This window comes from Mesoplodon mirus (assembly GCF_964341445.2).
Source record: "Mesoplodon mirus genome assembly, chromosome: 4".
In the NCBI taxonomy this organism is placed as follows: Eukaryota; Metazoa; Chordata; class Mammalia; order Artiodactyla; family Ziphiidae; genus Mesoplodon; species Mesoplodon mirus.
This window is the reverse complement of record NC_138979.1, coordinates 142,033,844-142,057,356: the sequence shown is the minus strand read 5'-3', so window position 1 is coordinate 142,057,356 and position 23,513 is coordinate 142,033,844.

The following is a 23,513-nucleotide window of genomic DNA, read 5'->3' as shown; positions in this document are numbered from 1 at the left end:
CCCCAGTGGGCTTGGCAGACTTTCCAAGCCATCAGACAGTTCTGACTCTCAGTGTCTGCTGAAGCCGTCTCCCGCTTTGTTGTATCCTTCCCTGACAGCAGCACTGAGGTTGTACAGCTCAGAGCCCTCAAGTTGCCTCTTGGGACGACCCATCTACCCTCCCTCAAGAAGAGGCGTCTGTCCTATTTTTGCTCATTCAAGCACAACCTTCTGCTTCTGCTTCTGTCCCAGAAACCCTCCTCTCCCCACGTTCCCATTCATCCAGGTTTGCCCCGGCAGCCTCCCACTCACACCTGCAAATCTCATTCACATGGCGTCAGATTCATCACTGCTGGCCTGAAAGCGTTCTCCTGAACCGGAGCAGAAGACTCCAAGACAGAGGAGGGCAAGAGTCTGGTGGCGCACAAGCTTCCCCTCCCTCCTCCTCCTTCCTGCCTGCTTTGCAGATGGGTTTCTGTGAAGGAGTCTCTGTGCTTTCCTGGAGTGGATGCTTTCCGAGTAGGAGGATGTTACAGTCTACTTTCGTATGTTACATATCCCAGTTCCTGGTGATGATAGGAAGGTAATTACCCACACTGAGTTTACATAGCAATTGTTACGCCAAACAAGATGTTGAAAGGTTGCAGGTTTGGACACAAAATAAAGGACACAATTCATCTTTAAAGAAGCGCATCTCTTTTCCTCCTGTTAGGATGAAATGCCCATTTTTATATTTACCTGGTTAGCAGTTGTAGTGACCGTATGATCTGGATTTTCAGGCTAGCTCTGGTTTAAAATGCACTTTCCCACTGTAAAATCACGAACCCCGATATCTAGTCAGTGAGTCTGGTCACTCCATCTGTGAGATTTTCATAGGAAAAGTGGATCTGTTTTGATACCCTTTCGACACTTGACGGGTTGTCAAATCTTCCTGTGGACGGTAAGGAACAGAGGGCTGAGGCAGGGTGGAGGATGACCAGAGAAGTTGAGGACAGCAGTTGGACAGCACTGATAAGGTGAAGCTGACCAGGCACGGCCCACTGATTTACCTGATTGAGAATCAGGACTACTCCTCACGTGTCGTGTCTAATCCCCTTCTGGGTTCTCACTTTAAATTTGAGTCTGCTCGTGTTCCTGCAGGGCCTCCGAGAACACCAGAGTAGAGAGTTCAAATAAAGGGTAATGCCATTATGTTGACCACCTGGCAACCTTGAGCACTGAGAAAAGCTCCAGGCCCATGTGGGTGCTTCATAAACATCATTTAACATTTAAAGGAGGGAAGAGACTAGTAAATGTGCTCTTGGTTGGCAAGAGGATGGGGAATCTGATCCTTTCCTTCTGACATTTAAGCTTTGCTTTTTCCACACACAAAAACACACACAGCCGGGGAGAATAGATGAAACACATATAGGAGATTCAGGAAAGCAATTCATAAGGAAAAAAAGAATTCCTGTTTTTCTTGTTAAATGGGCATTCAGAATACCAACCCCACAGTGCAGAGGTGGATACATCCTGACATCATTAAAAAAAAAAAAAGGGCTGGGCTTCCCTAGTGGCGCAGTGGTTGAGAGTCCGCCTGCCGATGCAGGGGACATGGGTTCGTTTCCCGGTCTGGGAGGATCCCACATGCCGCAGAGCGGCTGGGCCTGTGAGCCATGGCCACTGAGCCTGCGCGTCCGGAGCCTGTGCTCCGCAACGGGAGAGGCCACAACAGTGAGAGGCCCGCGTACTGCAAAAAAAAAAAAAAAAAAGGGCTGAAACATACACTGGCCAGTCAGGTTTGGACTAGGCTAAAATAAGAGATGGTCTGGCCCCGCTTCTCTTCCTTACCCCATCCCTTATTCCAAAGACCCAGGTCTCCTTAGAGCAGAGCATCTTGGAATTCTAAGTACCTGTGTATCACCTGTGGGTCTTGTAAAATACACGTGTGGCTTTGCTGACTCAGATGGGGCTGCGATCCTGCACATTGAGCAAGCGTCCGGCTGATGCCTGTGCTGCGGGGCCACAGTCCACACTTTGAGTCGCGAGGCCTTTGAGAACAAATTCTTGAGTCTAAATTGCTTGCTTCCTCTTGGCCCGAGATCTAATTCAATCCTTGGGACAGAACTCTGAAGTGGGAGACATTTTTCTTGGGCTGGAGCGTTGGAAATGTGTGTGCGTGTGTGTAGCTTGGGCTCCTCATCAGCTGGGTGTCCTCCTCAGCTTCCAGTGGGACGGTGATGCTCTTCTGCCTTCTCTGCCACTTCTCCATGCTCTGTCCCCTCCAGGGTCCCCTGTCCTAGGCTGACAGTGGGAGCGGCTCACCCAGGAGAAGGCTCTGCCATCTTGGCTGTGAAAGCTGATCAGAGGACCCTAGCTCCAGGCCTGCTTCCTCATCTGTAAAGTAGAAAAAAGAATACTGCCTACATCACAGTGTTTTTAGGATTCAATGAGTTAACCCATGGAAGGGACTTAATATGGTGCTGGGTTCAGAGTTGGCCCTCAGAGAACCCTGGTTTGTTCCGTCACATGCACTGGTCTCTACCCTTCTCAGGGAGCTGCCGGTGTTTGGGAGGGTGAAGTTGTTGCTGTATTTGTGACCAAGTTTTCATGGTGCACTTTGGCCTTCAGGGGCACAATCATGTGTACAGTGGTTAGAGGACTGTGCAGTGATAGAGCTCCGGGGGCCAAAGACAGGGCTAGTTCTGGTCACCTCAGGTAATCTCAGTGGCAGGTTCTGTGTACGGATGCTTGGGGGGAAAAAAAAAAAAAGATTGGCAACCAGGGCTTCCCTGGTGGTGCAGTGGTTGAGAGTCCGCCTTCCAATGCAGGGGACACGGGTTCGTGCCCCAGTCTGGGAGGATCCCACATGCCGCGGAGCGGCTGGGCCCGTGAGCCATGGCCGCTGGGCCTGCGCGTCCGGAGCCTGTGCTCCGCGACGGGAGAGGCCACAACAGTGAGAGGCCTGTGTACCGCAAAAAAAAAAAAAAAAGAAAAAAGAAAAAAGAATTAATTATCTAATACAAGAAGTCCAGAGTTAGGGTGTTTCTTGGGTGGGTCACTACTGGCTACTGGCGCAAACCTATTTTTCTCTTTTTTCCTGCTGGAAGAGGCTGGATTTTGTTTCCATAGGAAGCTATATGACCAGGGGAGATTGTCCTTCCTCTATAGCCATGAGAGTGGATTTTGATTCATTTCTTTCTGTTCCTTCTGCCCAAGGTTGGTTTAGGCAGGGGCTCAGGACCCAACAAACACAGAGGAGCTTCTGGGGAAAGTTTTCTTGCTCTTAAAAGATGATGTATGTTAACTTCCCAACCCAGCAATCCCACTCCTGAGAATTTGCTTGAGGGAAATGAAAACATACATCCACACAGACCTGTCTGTGAATGTTTACAGCATCTTTATTCATTATAGTTAAAATTGGAAACAGCCCAAATGTCCATTGTTTGTCCATGAACGGGTAAACCAATCATGGTATATCTATACAATGGAGTGCCACTCGAACAAACTACTGAGATATGCAACAACACGGATGGACCACAAATGCATCGTGCTTAAGTGTAAGAAGCCAGACACAAATGGCTACTCTCATGTATGATTCCATTTATCTGACATCCTTGCAAAGGCAAATTATAGGGACTGAATTCAGATTAGTGGTTGCCAGGTGCTGGGGTGGAGGGAGAAGACTGAATACAAGCAGACATGAGGGAGCTTTTTGGCATGATGGAAATGTCCTACACCTTGATTGCTACATGACTGTATACATTTGTCAAACTCATCAAAACATACACTTAAAAATGGTGAATTTTACTGTATGTAACATATATTCATAAACCTGACTTTTAAAAGCCACATGTGAGAGGAAGCAGGCCCTTTCTGCCTTCCAGACAAGGCCTTCGACGTGTATTATCTGAAGCTGCAGTAGCATCTTGACACCATAAGGGGGAGCCGAGCTGGAAGGTCACACCACACGGAGGATGGTAGAGTGGAAAAAAATCTTTGAGCGGCTGAATTACTCAGCTCTAGAATCACCCCGTCTTTGACTTGTTGTGTGAGGTAATTAGTTCCTTATTGTTTAAGCTAATCAAATCAGATTTCTGCCCAAAGCATCCCGTCCCAAGTGACACTGATTTGTGTGTAAAGAACTGCCTGCAGTAGCGTTGTCCATCAGGTTGGGACTGAAGATGTGGTAGAAACTCCATCAAGCATCATGATCCATCTAGGACAATAATCTACAGAGACTGATGATTTTATGCTTTTTATGTCTCGAGTCTCCTGGATTGTACTTCACATTTATTACTACAAAAGCTTCTAGGTTATGTTTCCCTTAGACCTCTGAAGCATATACATCATAGCTACATGAATCACATTTTCCCACTATGAGTAGGGGAGCCTGCAGCTGTTGGCTGATGGTGCTCTGGAAACCCAAGGTACTTGAGGCACAGATGGACTAAACTTTCTGGAGTAGCCTGGAAACTTGGTATTGCCATGTGGTGAGCCTAGTTTATCTGCTGATGGAGAGGGCTCCAGGCTGGGACTGAGCGGAGGACTATGTGTTAATGTATCCTGAACAGGAAGGTAGATGCCTCTGGGGCAGGCAGAGGCGGGTACATTGTCAGTAAAACTGTAGACACACTTTCAGAGACTCGCTCGTGAAAGTAACCTGTGGCATTCAGACAACACTACTCTGGAATTGAGGTCAGAGACTTTTTTTCTGGTTTCAGAGCCAAGGAAGTAAGACACCTGTATAAATAACTCAAAGTTGCAGATACAAATGATGACCAAGGTAGGATCTGACCGTCTGGAGTATTACTCTGTATTCATGTGGCTCCAACTACTGGGCATAATTTTGTGTCGTGAATCCTATTTTAGGACCAAAGAGAACCCTACACACCAAGGCTACATTGTGTCACTTAGTTCAGCAAATCATACAATTCTTCCAGGTAACAAAGCCATCTTTTCCTGTCTGTCTCCACCCCCTCTCCATTCAATGCTTCCTTCCTTTCTTTTACTTAGGCCCACATTACCCCTGGCTTTCTAACACTTCCAGGGTAGGCCAGGCATACCTAGGTAGTGATTCATCCTGTGGACCTTTCTGTGTCTCCTCCCCAACCAAAAAGTTGGGGTCCCCAACCAAAGGACCCAGTTTTACACATCTGATGACTGGAAAAGTCAGACTAACTTCTGGCTCCTTCCATGTCAAACCTTGTTTCTCCTGTTACCTGCATACTTGGGTACAGGGTTCAGTAGGACACATTCAGATCGTGATGTGACCTTTGGCCCTGTACCTTGGTCCTGATGCAGGGCAGGTCAGCACAGTGATGGAAGAGCATTCCTGGGATTAGGTCCTGTACAGGGATGGTTAATATTGACTTAACTATCCATGGTAAATGACTGTGATCCACATACATACATCCTGCTAAACACAAATGTACCCCCAATTTAACTTCTTAGCCAGAACCCCAAAATGCCTGTAGCCACTCCAAAGCCATCCAACTCGAGGGGAAGTGTGGCTGAAGGAGGGCCAAAATGGAAATATAAAATGGGGCTTAAGCCAATGCAGTTTAAATATTATACATTTGCATGTTTCATAAAACACACAACTATGTAAACTCTTTGCTAAGTCCTCTCCCAGGGTCTTGGAAAATACCTGTTCAAGGGAGGGGCCTGGAAACTTAAGTATTATTAATTTAGGGAAAAAACCATCTCTGACTTATAAATTAAACTGTGTCATATGAACACTACCTGGGCCTGATGTTGAATCACTGTGTGAAACACATGTGCTGCCGACACATTAAGGGCTCACAGAATGTTTGCTGAGTGAATGAATAAGAGAATGGAGCAGCCCATTGTAATTTTTTTTTTCTTTGCGGTACACGGGCCTCTCACTGTTGTGGCCTCTCCCGTTGCGGAGCACAGGCTCCGGACGCACAGGCTCAGCGGCCATGGCTCACGGGCCCAGCCGCTCCGCGGCATGTGGAATCCTCGCGGACTGGGGCACGAACCAGTGTCCCCTGCATCGGCAGGCGGACTCTCAACCACTGCGCCACCAGGGAAGCCCAGCCCATTGTAATTTAAGCTGGCTTGAAGAACGAGGAAGCCTACAGTTTACAATTCACAGATATTTGTTTTCTTTCTTTCTTATAGCTTCCCCTCTGCTCCCAGGTTATAGGTTGGGCATTAGGAGTTAGACTAGATCTTTCTGAGTCTATCAGTGAATATTTAAAGAAATTGGAGGATGTTTACCCTTTTACCACAAATATAAATACAACCTAATCAGCTCTGGTTGAAAAAGGGCCCAGAAAGGGGGTTTGTTTATCCATAATGAGTGGAGCAAAGGGGCCCCTTTGTGAAATCAAAACTGAGCTCTGAGTCTGCCCCCTGTTTGCCAAGAAACCAAACAGGAATTGTAATGTGGAATGACATAGTGTTGAACGCTGTCCACCGCTGGGTGAGATCGTCCATCAGCGGCTGGAAGGGAAAGAGGTGAAACTCACTTCATTTACTTTGAGACAGTTCTGACAAAGCCCACGGGGCTTAGTTGCAGCACAGAGGTAGAGGTGAAGTGGGCCTCCGCTGAGCAGTACCCCACCTGCTCTCCGGACGCCACTGGCCTCCTACTCACCTGACATGCAACGCATTTGATTTTCACCACTCAGCAACCCGGGCTGTGATGCCTAGAGCCTCCACCACTCAGTCCTGGCTGGGACCCCGAGTCCGCATGCAGCCCTCAAAGGAGGCGGCCTATCTCCTCCTCAGCGTTGTCCAGCTCCAGCTTGATGTAGACCTTCCACCTGCTGGCCTGCCTGTCCCCTCTCCAGCCCCATCTTTCACGCACCCGTTCTGCACTTGGCACATGATGTTCTACTTTTCCGCAGGCCTCAGGCTGGGTCACTCTTAAGTGCATTTGCTTGGTCGTTCCTCTTCTGTCTGGAAGGCCCAAACCCTCTGCTTCCCCAGGGCAGGTTCCACCCAGCTTTTAAGTCTTACTTCACAGAGCAACCCCTCCATGGTGTCTTTGCTGCCCATGTCCCCATGTGCTCACTCTCTGCCTTTACTTTCTGCTCTGTGCATCTTCTTCCTGCCCCCAGACCTTGGGACACAGTAGCTGTTCCTAATGTACATTTTGCTATGTTGTTTGAGAATGTTCAGTTCCGCTATAGGGGAAAACAAATGGAATGGATGAAACTCATTAATATGTTAAGCCTGGAGTAGCCTGTTCGACAAATAAATTAATTAGAGCATATGTGTATGAATATAGAGAGGAGTTGAAGGACCAAGTAGCTACTAAATATTCATAACACACTAAATACACACAAAGCGCCGAATATTTATGAAGTCTTAATTTGGGTATTCATTGACATGCCGCTCTTGGCCTGTGTGTCCTTAACCAAGGAAGTGCAGTATAATCCATGGCAGCTCAATAGGCTAGTTGCCAAACTACAGCTGTGGCCTGATGGAACTTCTCTGATAGAACAAGTGTGTGCCCCTGACCCCAGGCACCTTCATCTGTCGGGCCCTCTTACCCATCCCTAACTCTGGTCCTTACAACAGTAGCAGCCATGGGGAAGGCTGAACCCAGAATTCCGGTCGTGTGGTTCCTTCCACCTGCTGGCACTCTAGTCTAAGTGTGATAACTGACACCATATCTATTCACCTTGCTTCTCACCGCATGCTTTAAATTCACTTGATGAACCACGTGATTCAAGCATAAGGTAGTCTGAGAGCCTTTCTGTTCCGTGACCCCTAGGAGAGCTTGCCTGTTAGTATACTTGGAGGCTACCATGTGTCGAGGTAATTTATCACCCAACATGGCTCAGTAAGTATTTACTTAATGAGTGATTCTGTGAATGAATGTACTGCAGAATTCAGAATTGTCTTTCAGGGTGCCACAGGCTCATTCATAGTCTTAACTACTATAGGCAAAAAAGCCATGAAGACCTGACTGTTGCTGCCTTTTATGCATCCGAGATGATCTCTACCTTTCTTGGGTAGGTCAGGGAAACTCTTGCAAGCCTATAAGCAGGGTAAGCACATTAGAGGCAGATGGATACTCTATGAGGCGTGAGGACAGAAGTACTAGGTAGGAATACATGGGAGCTGGGGATGTCGTTTCTCAGAAACTGGTGGTGATGGGAAGAAGATAAGAATAGTGGTCCAAACATCCGATCATGAAGCAGAACAATTCAGGGAGAATACAGAGAAATATGGGATTTGGAAATATGAGTGAGAGTGTGATGTGTAGAGTGTGGTGTGTGGTGGTTAAAGCAGTGGAATCCTGGGGCACTGGCAATGTTCTGGGTCAGTGTGGAAATGAATTCTGCGTTAGTACAAACTCAGGAGGGGTCTTCGGGGGGTGGTTCAAGATTCTTTGCTTCATGAATGTACAAGAGCAGACAGTTTCCACTTCATTGGTGTTTTGCTTCTGTTTGTGATAGGTTAATTCTCCACATACGCTTCACTTTTTTTTTTAAACCATAGGTTCCTTCTGTGTTGTTTGATTTGTATTTTAATAATACAGATCACCTCTGTCTCCTTTCTTAAATTGGTTTCTCCAAGTATAAATAAGCAAATAAATACTCAAACAATTAACTGAGATTTCCTTGTATTGATGGTCTGTGACCATTCTGAAAAATAACATCTGCCCTCTACTTGGCTTTGGGGAATTTTATGAGCGTTAATGACATGTCTGAAAAGCGTTTCATTTCCTTGGAAACGAGCTTAACAAAGTGTTTTTCTCTCCACAGTGATATAACAAGCCACTCATGCTGTGCTACTGATTTATAATAATTGAAACTTTGGTTACTAAAAAATTTAAGTGGTTTGACGGCAGTTCAAAATAAAAATTTCTATATATATATATTTTATCCCTACATGTTTTTAGGTGATAGATAGGTAAATGGCCTTTTCATGACTTAAAAAAAAATCCATGATATTTATTCTCCCATCATATTTTAACCAGTCCTTACATCAGTTCACGAGGTCATGGACTTGGCCTGTTTTTCATTTTGCAAACATCTGGATTTATAGTAAATGATTCATGCAGCCTGATACGTAACTGCCCTCCTTTAGCTCTTTCTTATTATCACTTGTGGAATCTGATTTACCTCCTACCCTGTGAGCTATTCTTTTATTTAGAACAATTTCCTCGGTTATACAAGTCTCCAGTTTATGGTATAATCATGATTCATTTGTCCACTGTAATGGAAATTGCTATCCAGAATGGGTTTTCTCATTTTTAGATGGGAAAATTCATGTCCTCCTTTGCAAAGGACACAACGAAGGTCTGATGTGACAACAAAAACAACAAGGCCCCAGAGCAGAAGGTCGCATACAGGGTAGAACGGAGGGAACAAAGTCGGAACTTTTAGGTACACTATTCCTTTTCTTCTTATCGTCACCGTCTGACAGGTTATATGATTATTTATAGATTTGTTGCTCTCCCTCCCTGCTCCCTTAGCATGTAACTTTCATGAGAGCAGGGACCGTCTCGCCAGCACCTATAACTGTGCCTGGCACATAGTAGACATTCAATACTAGTTGTCGAGTTGTTGAATGAGAGGTCCATCCAGCCAGCCATCCGTCAGTAAAATAATAAAATAGTAGTTACTAATAGCTACTATGTATTAAATGTCCCTGCTTTGAGTTGAATAGTGTCTCTCAAAATTCATGTCCACCAGAACCTCAGAATATGATCTTATTTGGAAATAGGGTCTTTGCAGATGATGATTAAGATGAGGTCATACTGGATTAGGGCGGACACAGAGACACACAGGGAAGAAGGCCTACATGTGACCACGTAGGCAGAGACTGGATTTAAGTAGCTGCAAGCTGAGAAATGCCAAGGGTTGCCAGCAGCCAGGAGAGAGGCATGGAACAGATTTGCCCTCAGGGGTCCCAGAAGGAATAAACTCTTGCTGACACATTTATTTCTGACTTCTGGTCTCCAGAACTGTGAAAGAATAAATTTTGGTTGTTTAAACCACCCAGTTTGTGGTACTTGTTATGGCAGCTCTAGGTAACGAATATAATCTCCTTAGTGACAAGTGTGGACAAGTGCCTTTATACAACAATTGCCAGTTTACAAATAAGGAAGCTGGTTCAGAGTAGCTAAATGTCTTGCTGTAGGTGACGGAGCCCAACCCAGCTCTGTGTATTTAGAAAGTGTGTTCCAAACTGTTGCCATGCTTGGCCAGCTTGGAGCCAGGAGATTTACAGAGGTTGTAGGTTGAAAATCAGGGTCCCTACCCCATGGTCATACCGTGGCTGCTTTTACCAAGTTAAGGTTAGTGAAAGGGGTACAGAATGAAGGGGATGTGCCTTCTTTATTAAGAGCTTTGTACCCATTGGAGTCAGTGGGAGTGCAAGTCAGCCAGAAACCAGGGAATGTGCTCACTGGATTTCCAGAATTTCTTCTAAATCTGCGCTCTCATTATCAATTGTTCTCTCCTTGGAAATTGCTAAGGCTTTGAAGACCTTTTGGAGATATCTTCTGAAGTTGAACATTTGCATGCATATCCCCTGTGATTTTATCCCTAAGTGTATATTAACAACTGAAATGCATACATATGTTCACCAAAAGGCATGTATAATCAAGTTCATAGAGGCACTATTTGTAGTCACCTCAAGGTAGAAACTACAAATGGCCATTAACACTAGAATGGAAAATAAGTCGTGTTATATTCATTCAAAGGCAGGTTTTACAGCAATGAGAAAGAATAAACGAGTGTCCCATGCAGCAGCATCTCACAAAGATAATACTGAGTGAAAGAAGCCAGCCAGAAAAGAATACAAAGCAAAGGATTTCATTTGTATGGTTTATCTCTGGATGGGTAGGGAAGGACTTGTAATACGTATTTTGTTTCTTTCTTTTTTTTTTTTTTTTTTTTGCGGTACGTGGGCCTCTCATCGCTGTGGCCTCTCCCGGACGTGCAGGCTCAGCAGCCATGGCTCACGGGCCCAGCCGCTCTGCAGCATGTGGGATCTTCCCAGACCAGGGCACGAACCCGTGTCCCCTGAATCGGCAGGCGGACCCTCAACCACTGCGCCACCAGGGAAGCCCCTGTATTTTGTTTCTTGATCTGGGTGCTGATTACATGAGTGTTCAGTTTTCTTGAAATATAAGCTGTGTATTTGTGATTTGTGTACTTCTCTACACAATAGGTAATACCTCAATAAAAAGTTTTAAAAAAACGTAATATGAAGAAAATTGCAAAAACCCTCTGCTATCCTATTCTACCTCCTTCACTTGAATGATTTTTCAGTGAACTGTCAAAAGAGAGACATCTCCCGGATTCAGGGAACAACTTTTTAAAAACTCTTTTACTATTCTAATTCTGGGAAAAAAAATAAGTTAGGTAAATAAAGTTTCAAAAAAGGACAAGCTTACCCATTTTTCTCAACCAGGTGCTTGCAGTTCTGAATTAGGTTTACTTGTCCAATGTCAACTCCATGGACTGTGGTAGTGGCAGAGGTTAGGGAGAGGCGTCTGTTCCTCTCCACACACCCCGACAACTATCCCATGTCTTCTTTGGTGCTATAAGAAGAGCCAGTCACACCACAGTTGGAGATGTAGGATAAAATAAGATGAAAATACCCTGGGGGAAAGTCCGCTTTGGCTTAAATTCACAGCAGTGGGTTCAATGAATGATTGCAGAGCCTTTCCAGATTTTGATAAGATGGACAAAATTCAGAATGCTGGTTGTCTAAAAAGAGAGGGGTAAAAACACTAAAGGGAGTGTCAGTGCTTAGGGTGAGGAGAGAAGCCAGGGTTCAAAGACCTCAATTTCAAAATTATGTTCTGTAGGTGGATGTGAGGCAAAGGGCTTGGGAAAAAACCCTTTGTTCAGACCAAACTGGTAGAATTAGATATTCGTCAGGGCAGTTCTGGTGCTGTAAGAGTATTTTTTAAATCCAGAGAGATTCTTAGCCTAGTGTAAGAGAAACATCATCTTATGTGTGTTGTTTTCACAAGACTGGCTCCTGAATTCCTAGAACTCCAACTCCATCTCATTGTCTTCTTGTTTGTCCCCTACTGCATCTGCCCTTCCATCCTGGCACCCTGCTACTTGGCTACCATGCTAAGGCCATCTCTGCATGGAACTAGTAACCCCATGGTGGATAGAACCCTCTTGGCTGAGCCATTGAGTTCTCCCATCAGTATCTGCCTGGAATTGCCTTGATTTCAGCACTGAAAGTCCCATATCCTGAGAAATGCTTCAGAGCTGGGGAAACCAGGATGGTTAGTCACCCTAGCCCTGCTGGACAGGGCAGCTCTGATAGCTTGTCCTGTATTCTTGACCTCTTCCTGGACTGGTTCTTGAGATTTGGTCAGACAGATCTGAACAAAACCCAATAGAAATAAGAGAATGAAGGTAATTTGTGTTTGAAGAATGGCCTTTGGAGTCCCTGACTTCAGGTCATGAGATGTGAATTTGATTCCCAGCTGTGTATTTACTTGCTGTGTGACTTGGAGATGGCACTTTCCTTTTCTGTGGCTCATCTTGTCTGTGGACAAAAACGTCCTACCAAACAAAGTGTTTGCATGACTTAAATAAGGTAAGGCACGTAAAAGTGCTTGGCTCACAGCAGTTGAATTAATAAATATCAGTTTCCTTTTCCTATCAGTTTGTTTCTTTCTTTCTTCCCCATGTTGTTCTCATTCCTCCAAACCCTCAAACACATTGTTTACATTTTTTTCGTGCTGCTTCTCTCCACTGCAGGATGGTATGGAAGAAGCTTTAGAATTAGATCTCTACCTCTAAATACAAATTCTGGTTCAGTCACTTTCTCTTTGTGGACCTCAGGGAAATTAAATAACTTCTGAGCACCTTGATTTTCTCACCTCTAAAATGGGAATAATAAATTCTTCTTTAAAACATACAGTAAATACAGACATTACCATTGCTTTTGGTACCCTGCGTCATCCCTGCTCAGCCCATCTCTCGTTTCTACTGTAGCTCTGGTTCCCTGGGAACGGAGACTCATACTGCCAGTACCCCATCATGTGTGTCTCTGCGTTTTAGCCTCTAGTCTTATTTAGGCTATGCTAATACAAATAGAAAATGAGATATATGGAACTTCAAACAGAGTCAGATACTAAGTTATCATATGATGGTCTAGGATGAACAGCATATGAGTTTGACCAAAATTTCAGAAACAGAATACGAATTTAAAAGAGGAGGGAGTCTAATGAATTTACCATGACTTGCATCTCCTGTATTAATTTGGGCTATATTTTCAATATACTTAGGAGTAGAATGCAAGGTACTATTAACCTATGAAGTACCCATCAGTATTTATCTCTCTCTCCAGGATTTTGTGTCTTAGCGGATTATGAAAATCTATTGCACAGATTCAGACATTGGCTCCAAAGAATGTAGCTTGATTCATTCCTGTCAGTAAACCTTAGAGCATTACACTATTGTGTGAAGTCTTAATGATGCTCTAGTTCTCTCACCCCTAAACAGATTAGTTAAGTGTGCAAGGCATATGTGATATAAAGTTGGAGAAGATACAGTTTTGTGCCTTTAAAGAACTATAGCTTATTTGAGATAAAAAGCTAAGGGCAGAAACACTTTTGTTGAGTGTCTAGGTGGCATTCACATTATAAGCACCATCTCTAATCACCCCCCCAGAAAACTTATATAAAGCTTGGGTTCCTCCTAAAGTAGACACCAAGAATTTGAGGTGGTTTACAATTTTATTTAAACCTTGAGGTGGATTATAAAAATATGCAAAGTATAAACTATATGGTTAAGGGAATCCAGGGAAAGGCAAATAGAGCTAATTTGGGATAAAATAGCACAGAGGAATGTGTCCCATATGGTTCTGTGCAGCTGCTTGAGGTGGATTGCGTATTCGACTTTGAGTTTCCTAAAGACCAAAGGAAAAAGAAAAACAGTCATGGTTTCAAGAGCTGCAGTATCCTTGAGATAAAAGTGAATCAGTTTAGGAGAAGCAGTTTTTCTCTGGAGACTTGAAAGCAAATCCTCCCTCAGGTCCTCATTAAGAGCTCACCATAGGGTAGTGACAGTATCCCAGATGGTATTCTTACAGTGAAAACTGTGGAGGGCTGGTAGATGGCTGTTTCTTATATAGTCCCCCAATATAAGTCTAAGACAAAAGCCCATGTTAGCAGTGTCAGCATAAATATTTGTAGTCCCTCAAACACTTCTCTTTAAATATAATTTCTTAACAATATTTTAGATTGTGTTTATTTGAATCAGGATCCTCACGTTGCATTTGGTTGAGGTCTTTTATATCTCTTTTAATCTATAACAGTTCCATTTCATTTGTTTTCATCCTTGCCCTCTAGTTGTTGAAGAAACAGGTCATTTGTCCTGTGGAATTTCCCACATTCAGGATTTGGCTGATGGTATCCTTGTGGTTTCACTGAGTTTTAAATTACAATTATTTTATCTCCACTACTACAGGTTCCTTTTATTTTTTTTCAGATTCGTCCAGTCATTTTTTTTTCCATTTTAGTCTCTTCCTCCCTATTCATTAAGAGGTCTTCGTAGCTTCAATTCCTCCATTTGTTTAAAAATATTAAGCGTACTTATCTTTCATTTAGAACCTGATGCTGCCATTTTCTAGCCTTTACAGTTCTGGTTCTATTGTTTATTGTTTCTGATGACTCTTGTTCATGGGTGCTTGTCTCCTGGTGGATTTTGTAATTTTTGATTGTGAGTTCATGTGAGTTCATATTTGTTGGCATTATCTCTGAGGGGGTGCTGTGAGACCTGGGCTGAGGGTTTGTTTCTCTGGGTAGATTTCCAATTGTCTTTGCCAGGTACCTGGGGGCACCACAGACCTGGGTCCACTTTAAATGAAGTTCTCGTCTAAGTTTTCTGGGCCACACAGATAGTGTGATTTCTAGCCCTGAACCCTGTGTGTGGCCAATTTGGGTTTTTTGAAACTCCAGAGGACAATTTTTTGTTGTTGTTTTGTTTTTTCAACCTTGATCCAGAGCCAAGGTTTCCTTTGTGCTTGTCATTGCTGGACAGGCTCTCTTCTGGTTCACCATTTTCCTGAGGTGAATCCTAGCTCTGTGCAAATGGGTCTCCAACCTGGCTTCTTGTCTTTCACAATGGCTGCATTCGAACTCTTTCACCTCTCTGATCTCAGCCTTAGCTTCTTAGCAGGTCTGACGGTATTTCACTTATTTTTTTAAAAAAACTGATTAATATATGTCTATATAATTATACAGTTTATATAAATTATAATTATATAACATGATATATGATTATTATCTATATGTGTAGTATAATGGATAATATACTTTATAATATTACATATATGTGTATGTGTGTATGTATGTGTGTGTATATATATATATCTTTTAAAATTCTTTTTATAGCTGGTGGATTTCAGAATCTCTAGTCTGGCATTTTTCCAAAATAGAAGTCCCTGGTTCTCTGTCTTCAGTCAGATAGATCCAGTATGCCTGTGTCAGGTAAAACCAAAGAACCTTTTAGGACTCTTCTGCGCTCCTGAAGAAATGCGACCCATTGCACCCTCCTATGCTGACCCAAAACATGTTGCTGTGCTTCTCCGTTATCTTGATTAGAACTCATTGTCTCACTTACCTACCCTTGGCTTATTCTCACGACTAGTGAACTCTGTGATGGACGGGTGGCCTGCTATGAGTAAATAGATCTGCAGTTGCCTTCCCTGACTCTCAAGTTGCTCCCTGGAATCCTCTGATGTTTGAGCTGCCATATTAGACTTCTTGATTCTGAAAATTGCTTGCATTGAAGCTTGCTATGATCTTTAGATACCATATTTGAAGAGCCCCACTTTCTTCAATAAGGGCCAGCTTCTGTTACCTAATTTATCTCCCCAGCTACCCCTGCTCTTGGCCCACCCAAATCTCAATCATCCAGCTCCATCTTGGGTACCAGTCACTAGGTATAGCCCAGGATCCTCAGCTAGCCTGGGGTTTCTGGGGTAACAACATGCTTGTGGCCAAACCCCCTTGAGCTGTGACAGAAGAGATATTTGTGGAAAAGAAAAGTATTAACATGAAGCCCTCCTTTAACAGTCTAGTCAAAGGAATCTCTCTTCCTTGAATTCTGACAGAACTTTTTTTGTACCACTCTTAAGGTACTCATTCACCTTCTCCTTACGCTGTAGTTATTTACATTGATGTATTATCTTCCTTGCTAGAAAATCAGGTGCTTAAGAGTAGAAAATGACATTGGGGTCAAAAGACGTGTATTCGTATCCTACCTTATCATATTCTAGTCATATGGCTTTGGGCAAACTACTTTAATATGTAAGCTTCAACATCCTCCTCTATAAAATTGAGGATAATACTTAATTTAATTTTAGGGCCAGATGTGTTAAGGAACTTAGAGTTTTTTCAGATTTTATTTGAATAAAAGTAATACTGTGCATGTGTTATATATTATGTAATACCCCAGCAGTTCCCTATAATCAAATACCTTCTTATTTCTGTGACAACACATAAACATTCATAGTAAATGGATTAAATGACGATGGTAGTTACACTCACATCACTTCATTCAGGCCAGTTTTTGCTGCCAAATGAGTTTTAAAAATAACTTTCAGTTTTCAAAGCTTTTTGGCTTTTTTAATTGGAGATAAAGGATTGTACGCTTGTATTACCTACCTCACAGAGGTGTTGCAAGGATTAAATAAGATAATATAAATAAAACCTCCTAGCACTGAGTCAAGCACACACATAGTAAACTCTTGAAATTTTATGTGAAGCTGATTTTTAATCACTGAATGAATGTTTGTGTAGTTCATGTGGAGGCTGGTTATGGGGATTTTTTCTGTGAATGATAAAAATTTTCTAGTCCCTGGCTTGTTTTCTTTGGAGATTTACTTGAAGGTACCAGATGCCAACTGGTTCTTCTGGCCATAGGGAGAAACTTCCTATTACCTGCATAAGTCAAGAGTGGGTGATCTGAGAACCAGAATGATCTGGAATGTTAGAACTGGAGACCAGTTGGCCCATGAATGTGAACTGCTTTAGATGCTGGTTATCAGTATTGTCATTCACTCTCTTACTTTTATAATTAAGGGAATTGAATTCTTAAGTGGAGAGAGATGTGACTTCATTTGCCCAACATAGAAAGGTGGAGAAAGTCTGAATGCCGCATTAAGGAGGCCTTTTCACAGATGCTCTATGATGACTGTCCCTCTTCATTGAGAACTACTTTCAAGAAAAAAAAAATTGTTTTTGAGATATTCATTTGTATTCAATGTAAAAGTATTATGATTTTAAATATGTCCAGTCTTTAAATACTATGCACCTAGTTCTATTATGAACCTAAATACTTGGTAGTTGTAGTACATTTGTTCATTCGACAAATATTTGAACTCCTACTGTGCACCAGATCTTGTTCTAGCTCTTGGGAGAACGTGTGAGCAAAAACACAGGATTTGCTCTCATAGACTTTACCTGAGTGGAGAGGGGGAAATAGAAAAAAGTCAGGTGAACAAATAAATAGACCAGGTTATGTCAACTCCTACCTGGTAAGTGGAATGGAGAACATATATCAGGATGCAAAAAAGAGACTGCCTGGGACTGAGGGGGCTTTACTTTGGATTGAACTGTTGTCTGAGTGCCACCCAAAGAAGGATTCAGCCATTTGGAAAGAGAGCATTGAAGGATGAAGGGACAGAAAAGCACAAAATCCTGAAGCCAAACGGAGCTCGGGGTGCACAGAAACACGGAAACACAAAGGCCATGGAGATAGCCACACATGGGTCTGGAGACAGTGGTTCAGAGGGAAATGTGGTCCAGTTACCTAGGCCCGTAGGCCAAGAGAAGGAAGAAGGAGTTTTTCCTAAGTGCACAGGAGGTGTTTGGAGGAATTTGGGGCCTAGGAGCAATGTCAGGAGAGTAAGGCTCACAGTTCAGGGAGGCACCAAAAAACTCAATAATCAAGACAAATTATATTTTAAAAATATAGATGAATGAAAAATCCAAAATGAGCAAAATATCACAGTTTTAACTAAAGGCAGGGTCTGACCCTGCACATAACCGACACAGAGATTCTTCTCGCCTTGGTCTCTGGCTGCAGGGGAGTGAGACTGGCTTGCACATCCTGAGGCTCTGTGCAGAGGCTGCCCAAAGCCAGGGCTCCAGAGGGAGAGCAGGACAGAGCCTGCCATTGGAGTCCAGGGAATAGAGGGGCCAGAGGGTGTAGTAAGAGATAGGATGAGAGAGGCAGACAGATTTCAGATATTTTTGTGGTAGACACCACTGGACTTGTGGTTGAACTGACCTATAATACTGAGATCCATTACTGCCACTACTTTTCAAGTTCCCTTTTGTGCTTCTATAGTCTGCTTCTCTGTGTTGGCTCGAGATGTTGGGAGTTGACAGAGCATGAGAGCTGGAGGGCCAAAAGCGGTTTCCTCACTTTTGCCTGCTTTGTCCACACCCATGTCCACTCTTTGTGTCTTGGTCTTTAGCACGGCTGCCAGGGCCTGGGCTGACACTGGCTTGTCCCTTCAGAGTAGGCAGGACAGTGGCTTCTCCTTCAGGCCTCAGTCTACCTGGGGCCCCAGGTGGTGGTCATGGTAAAGCCACCTGATGCCAGAGTGTGCTTGGAGCTTTGGGGCCGATTCTCTCTTGTTTCATGCTCTTCCCATCCTTCACAGGGCAGCAGGTGGGTGCCTCGGCTTGGACACCTCCTCTTAGCCCTTTCTTGGACTCTCCCTCCACGGAGATAAGGCCTGTTGTTCCTTCAGCCTCTCCTCCCTTCAGGAGGCCTGGCTGCCCTTGAGAGATGCCTGGTGTAGTATTTCTATACAATTTCACTAATCCAATGCATTTGCTGAAGTGTCTGCCTTTGCCGCTCAATTATGGGTGTCAAAATCCTCTTCTGAAACCATCGTTATAAACACCTCCCCCCAAACTTGTTCTGCCTCTGGTGTCTTTCTTTTTTTAAAAAATAAATTTATTTATTTATTTTTGGCTGTGTTGGCTCTTCGTTTCTTTGCGAGGGCTATCTCTAGTTGCGGCGAGCGGGGGCCACTCTTCATCACAGTGCGCGGGCCTCTCACTATCGCGGCCTCTCTTGTTGCGGAACACAGGCTCCAGACGTGCAGGCTCAGTAGTTGTGGCGCATGGGCCTAGTTGCTCCGCGGCATGTGGGATCCTCCCAGACAAGGGCTCGAACCCGTGTCCCCTGCATTGGCAGGCAGATTCTCAACCACTGCGCCACCAGGGAAGCCCTGGTGTCTTTCTTTTTTCAGTTGGTTAGGCTTCCACCCACCTGGTCTCCCAAGCTAGAAACTTGAGAGTTATGCCGGACTCCGTCCTCCTCCACACCTTGAGCCTCACTGGATGCTGATCCACATCTCAACCTCTGCTCTCCAACTGGTCCAGGCCCTTTCTGCGCCTCCCCTGGATTATTGCAACAGTCTTCTGAGCAGGTTTCTTGCTTCGTCTCAGGTACCACAAACCCACCCTCCACACAGCCATCACAACTTCAGTTGCAGGTCTGACCAAGGCCCTGCGTAAAAGCCTTCCACGGATGGAGCCTGGCCTCCTCTTTGCTCCTGGTTTTGCAGACTTGCTCTCCAGCCCCCATCTCCTGCCACGCATTGGATGTTGGAGACGTGGTTCAGCAACACTGACTGTTTAGTGCCCCCGTCTTGAACCTGGCTGTCTTCCTCTTTGGTGCCTTACCCTTGGGGGTCTCCTTTGCCTGAATTACCCCTGCTGCCCCTCTTTGCAGGAGAAAGTTCCAGCCACCTGTGAGATTCAGCACCTGTCTTCGTCCCTTCAGCGACTCTTCTCCAACCTCCCTCCCACCACTCTCCCAGCCTCCCAGCTCCGTACCTCCAAAATAGCCCATGGATACGCTGTCCTTGCCCTGCCCACTGCAAAGTCTTCTTTTCCCATCTCCCAATGGCACAGCAAACCCAATGCCTGTCTATCTCTAAGCCCCTTGGGGTCTAGGACTCTACCACGCTCATCTTTGTATTTTCTGCCCTTAACATTTCTGTCAGCATTTAGTAGGTGCTCATTACATTTCTTTGTTCAATGCAGAAATCATTCTTGTCTTTATTACTAACAACATTGTAATTTGGGACGATTTTCTTCATCTAACTGAGCCTTAAAATTTTCAGCTGTAAACATGGATAGTAATGTATAACTACCTTACAGGGTTACTGTGAGGATGGCTCGCAGAATACATGATTATAAGTGTTAGTTCCTATTTCCCTTGTTTTCTATTAAAACATCTGTTGAGGATAAAATGCTGACATGCTAATAATAGTAATAATAATAATAATTCTTAATTCTATTCATATATAGTAGTAACAATGATAGCTACAGCTTATTTAGCTTACCATCTGCCAGACAATATTCTAAGCGCTTTACATAGATGAACTCATGTATCATCCTGACAAGCTTGTGAGCAAGGAGGTATTACTACCTTACCTTGCAGTTGAGGAAACTGAGGCATAGAGGTTGTATAACTTCCCCAAGGCCCTCAGGCGTTAGTGGTAGAGCTGGGGTTTGAACTTGGGCTGTCTGGTTCTGGAGTGTGCTTAACCAGCTCCTTACTCAGCTTACCTTTCCCATGAAAGTAGTTTGAGGCTTTAAAAAATTTATTTATTTATTTATTTAATTTATTTTTGGCTGCGTTGGGCTTTCTCTAGTTGTGGCCAGCAGGAGCTACTCTTCGTTGTGTTGCATGGGTTTCTCATTGCGGTGGCTTCTCTTGTTGCGGAGCACGGGCTCTAGGTGCATGGGCTTCAGTGGTTGCAGCACGTGGGCTTCAGTAGTTGTGGCTCGCAGGCTCTAGAGCACAGGCTCAGTAGTTGTAGCACACGGGCTTAGTTGCTCCGTGACATGTGGAATCTTCCCGGACCAGGGCTCGAACCCATATCCCCTGCCTTGGCAGGCAGATTCTCAACCACTGCACCAACAGGGAAGCCCCTAGTTTGAGGTTTTATCTATCTTTCAAAGAGGGAGAAATTGAGGTTCAAAGAGAGTGGGAGACTTAGCCAAAGTCACTGGACTCAGACGTGGCAGAGTGGCGATTTCCACGTTCTCCACTGCAGCAAAACCTTCATTTTGGGTGGTCGCTTTGCTTGAAACGTTGCCAATATTAAAATGGACTCTTAAAACAGACTATTGACAATACTTTTAATGATAATGTATCATAGTAACAGTAATGGAGCAGTTCTCTTTTTTGGTAGAGTTAGGAAATGAGGCCCATCCTTTTGGGACTGACAATGTCTGAAGTGGAGTAAAATGAAAGTAGAGTGTTTTACATTGTTATTTAAATTTTAAGTAACATTTCTAGCTCAAAATCGTAGGCCTGGTAGCCTTCACCATTTTCTTCTAGGACATTCCCGCTTCCTGAAGGAGAGAGAGGACCAGCAAAGGCCCCACCGAGCTGCAGGCGGATGTGTTTTCCAGCCCACTGTCTGAGATGCATTCTGGGGACGAGTTCCTGATATTTATGTGAAGAGGATTATGACTGGGTCGCTCTGTCTTCTCACTGAGTTTTGCCAGAGGTTGCCCTCACCAAAGTTGGAAGAAATGGGGTGTGTAGGAATTTGGGGCTGGTAAGTTATTTATTTACTTAGCCATATTTTAAAGGCTGAAAAGCCATCATGAAGTCTGTGGAATGCATTGTCCTGAGAGGTCAGCAAGTCAAGTTCTGCGGCTGTGTTTTCAAAAGGGCCATATCATCTCGTGACCATTGATGATATTTGTACTTACGATTAAACTCAGGCTTGGGTAGGGCTTGAGTTTGGGGCATGGGATGGGGAAGAAATGGTTACTACCCTTCTCTCCTTAATCCCAATCTCTGAATCCCAAACTACATGCCTATCCCCATATACACTTTGGAGTAGAGACATTTCTGGAATAGAAAACCGTCGCAGAAGAGTTGTGAAGAGAAACATCAGAGGACATTTAGGGGATGATTCCTCTAGTCTCCAAAGTAGAATCCAGTGTGGTCCTTAGCAAGGGACCTGGAACATGCCAGCCACACAGGAAGAACGGTTGTAGTTGTAATGATGGGATCCTTGTACTGACAGGGGCTAGGATAGTAGAGATGATTTGGTACAATCCCCTCATTAAAAAAAAACCATGAGTAACTTGACATGTTTTCATTTTTTGTAGACATAACATATTCTCTGGGTATCCACTCTGTAATATGCACCCACTCGGGATGTTTATCCTGTTTAATCCTTACTGCCAGCCAATGAGGAAGGGACTGTCCTTACCCACGTTTTAGAGCATGGAAACCGAGGCTCAGAGAGTTTAAGTAAATTGCTCAAGATCATATAGTTGGTTTGCCTTCACACCTGTGGTCTGAATTATTAAATTATCTAGCTCCCAAGGAAAAATGCATAAAGAGAGAGTAGTAAAATAAGCCACTACATGATCCTACCACCTAGGTGTAACTCCTGTTAGCACTTGGCATTGAACAGATATGGAAAAGGACAGCCCGCCCGCCTGCTCAAGTGACTTGCTTTGCACTCTGGTTTTGTTCTTGTTCCATAGAGCACTTTTCAGAATTAAGTGTGTAATGATATGTGTTTCCCCCAGTAGGCAATAAATTCTATGATTGTTTCTATTTGTTCATCTCTGCATCCCCAGGGCCTGGCTCGAAGTGGACTTGAATCAACATTTTCAAATGAATAAATGAGTGCACAGAGCTAGGTTTTGGCAAGTCCAGCATTTTCCCTGCCCTCTTCTAAGTTTTGTGGCAGGAATTGGTTTTCCTTTGATCACTGGGAGTAGAGAAGTGTCATAATCTTGTCCCCCCAGGGAGCTTGACCTCTTGATGACATTTTCAAGGCTGCAGTGAAATGTTGCTGGAACATCAGGTGTGTCGTGCCCTCTTTCCCCCCTTTTATCTCCTCCCATCCTCATCACAGTGCAAAAAAAAAAAAAAAAAAGAAAAGAAAAAAAGCCTCTCTAGGTGGACGCCCCAGGAGGCAGGATGTGGACCCTCTCTTGGAGCTCCAAGAGTAACTAAGGGCTGTAGCAGCCGTGGGCTGGCTGTGAAGGGGCCTGTGGGCTGCAGGAGTGCACAGTGAATGTGGACACATGGTGGAAATGGTTGTGTTCAGGACTTCTCATTTTGAACGGCTCCCGTGCTGTGATATTTCTTATTGCAATGGGCCTTGGGCCACATATTGGAATTTTCAAGAGAAGCCAAGAGAAACAGAAGGGGAAATAAAGTGTTCCTAGTAGGAATTCTCTCTAGAAGAGAAGAATAGATATGATTCTCTGCTTTCTAGAAAAATAATTCGGTATGATGGTATTTTATGGAAGAGCATCTATCTCCCAGAGCAAAAAGAAAGGAAAAGTTTCCTCTCATAAATCTATTGAGCCCCAGTTAACATGCAGCCAGACTTCATGGGAACCCTGTGCTGAGGATTTCAGTGCACTTAATTACATAAATACCAAGACATGTAGTCTCCCCCCCAGACTAAAAGGTCTCTGGGACAATTAGGAGACTATGGCCCCCTTGCCCCCTTGTCATGCACATTCATGTCACAGGCCTCAGCAGAGGACTTGGGGTGCTTTGATGCCCAAT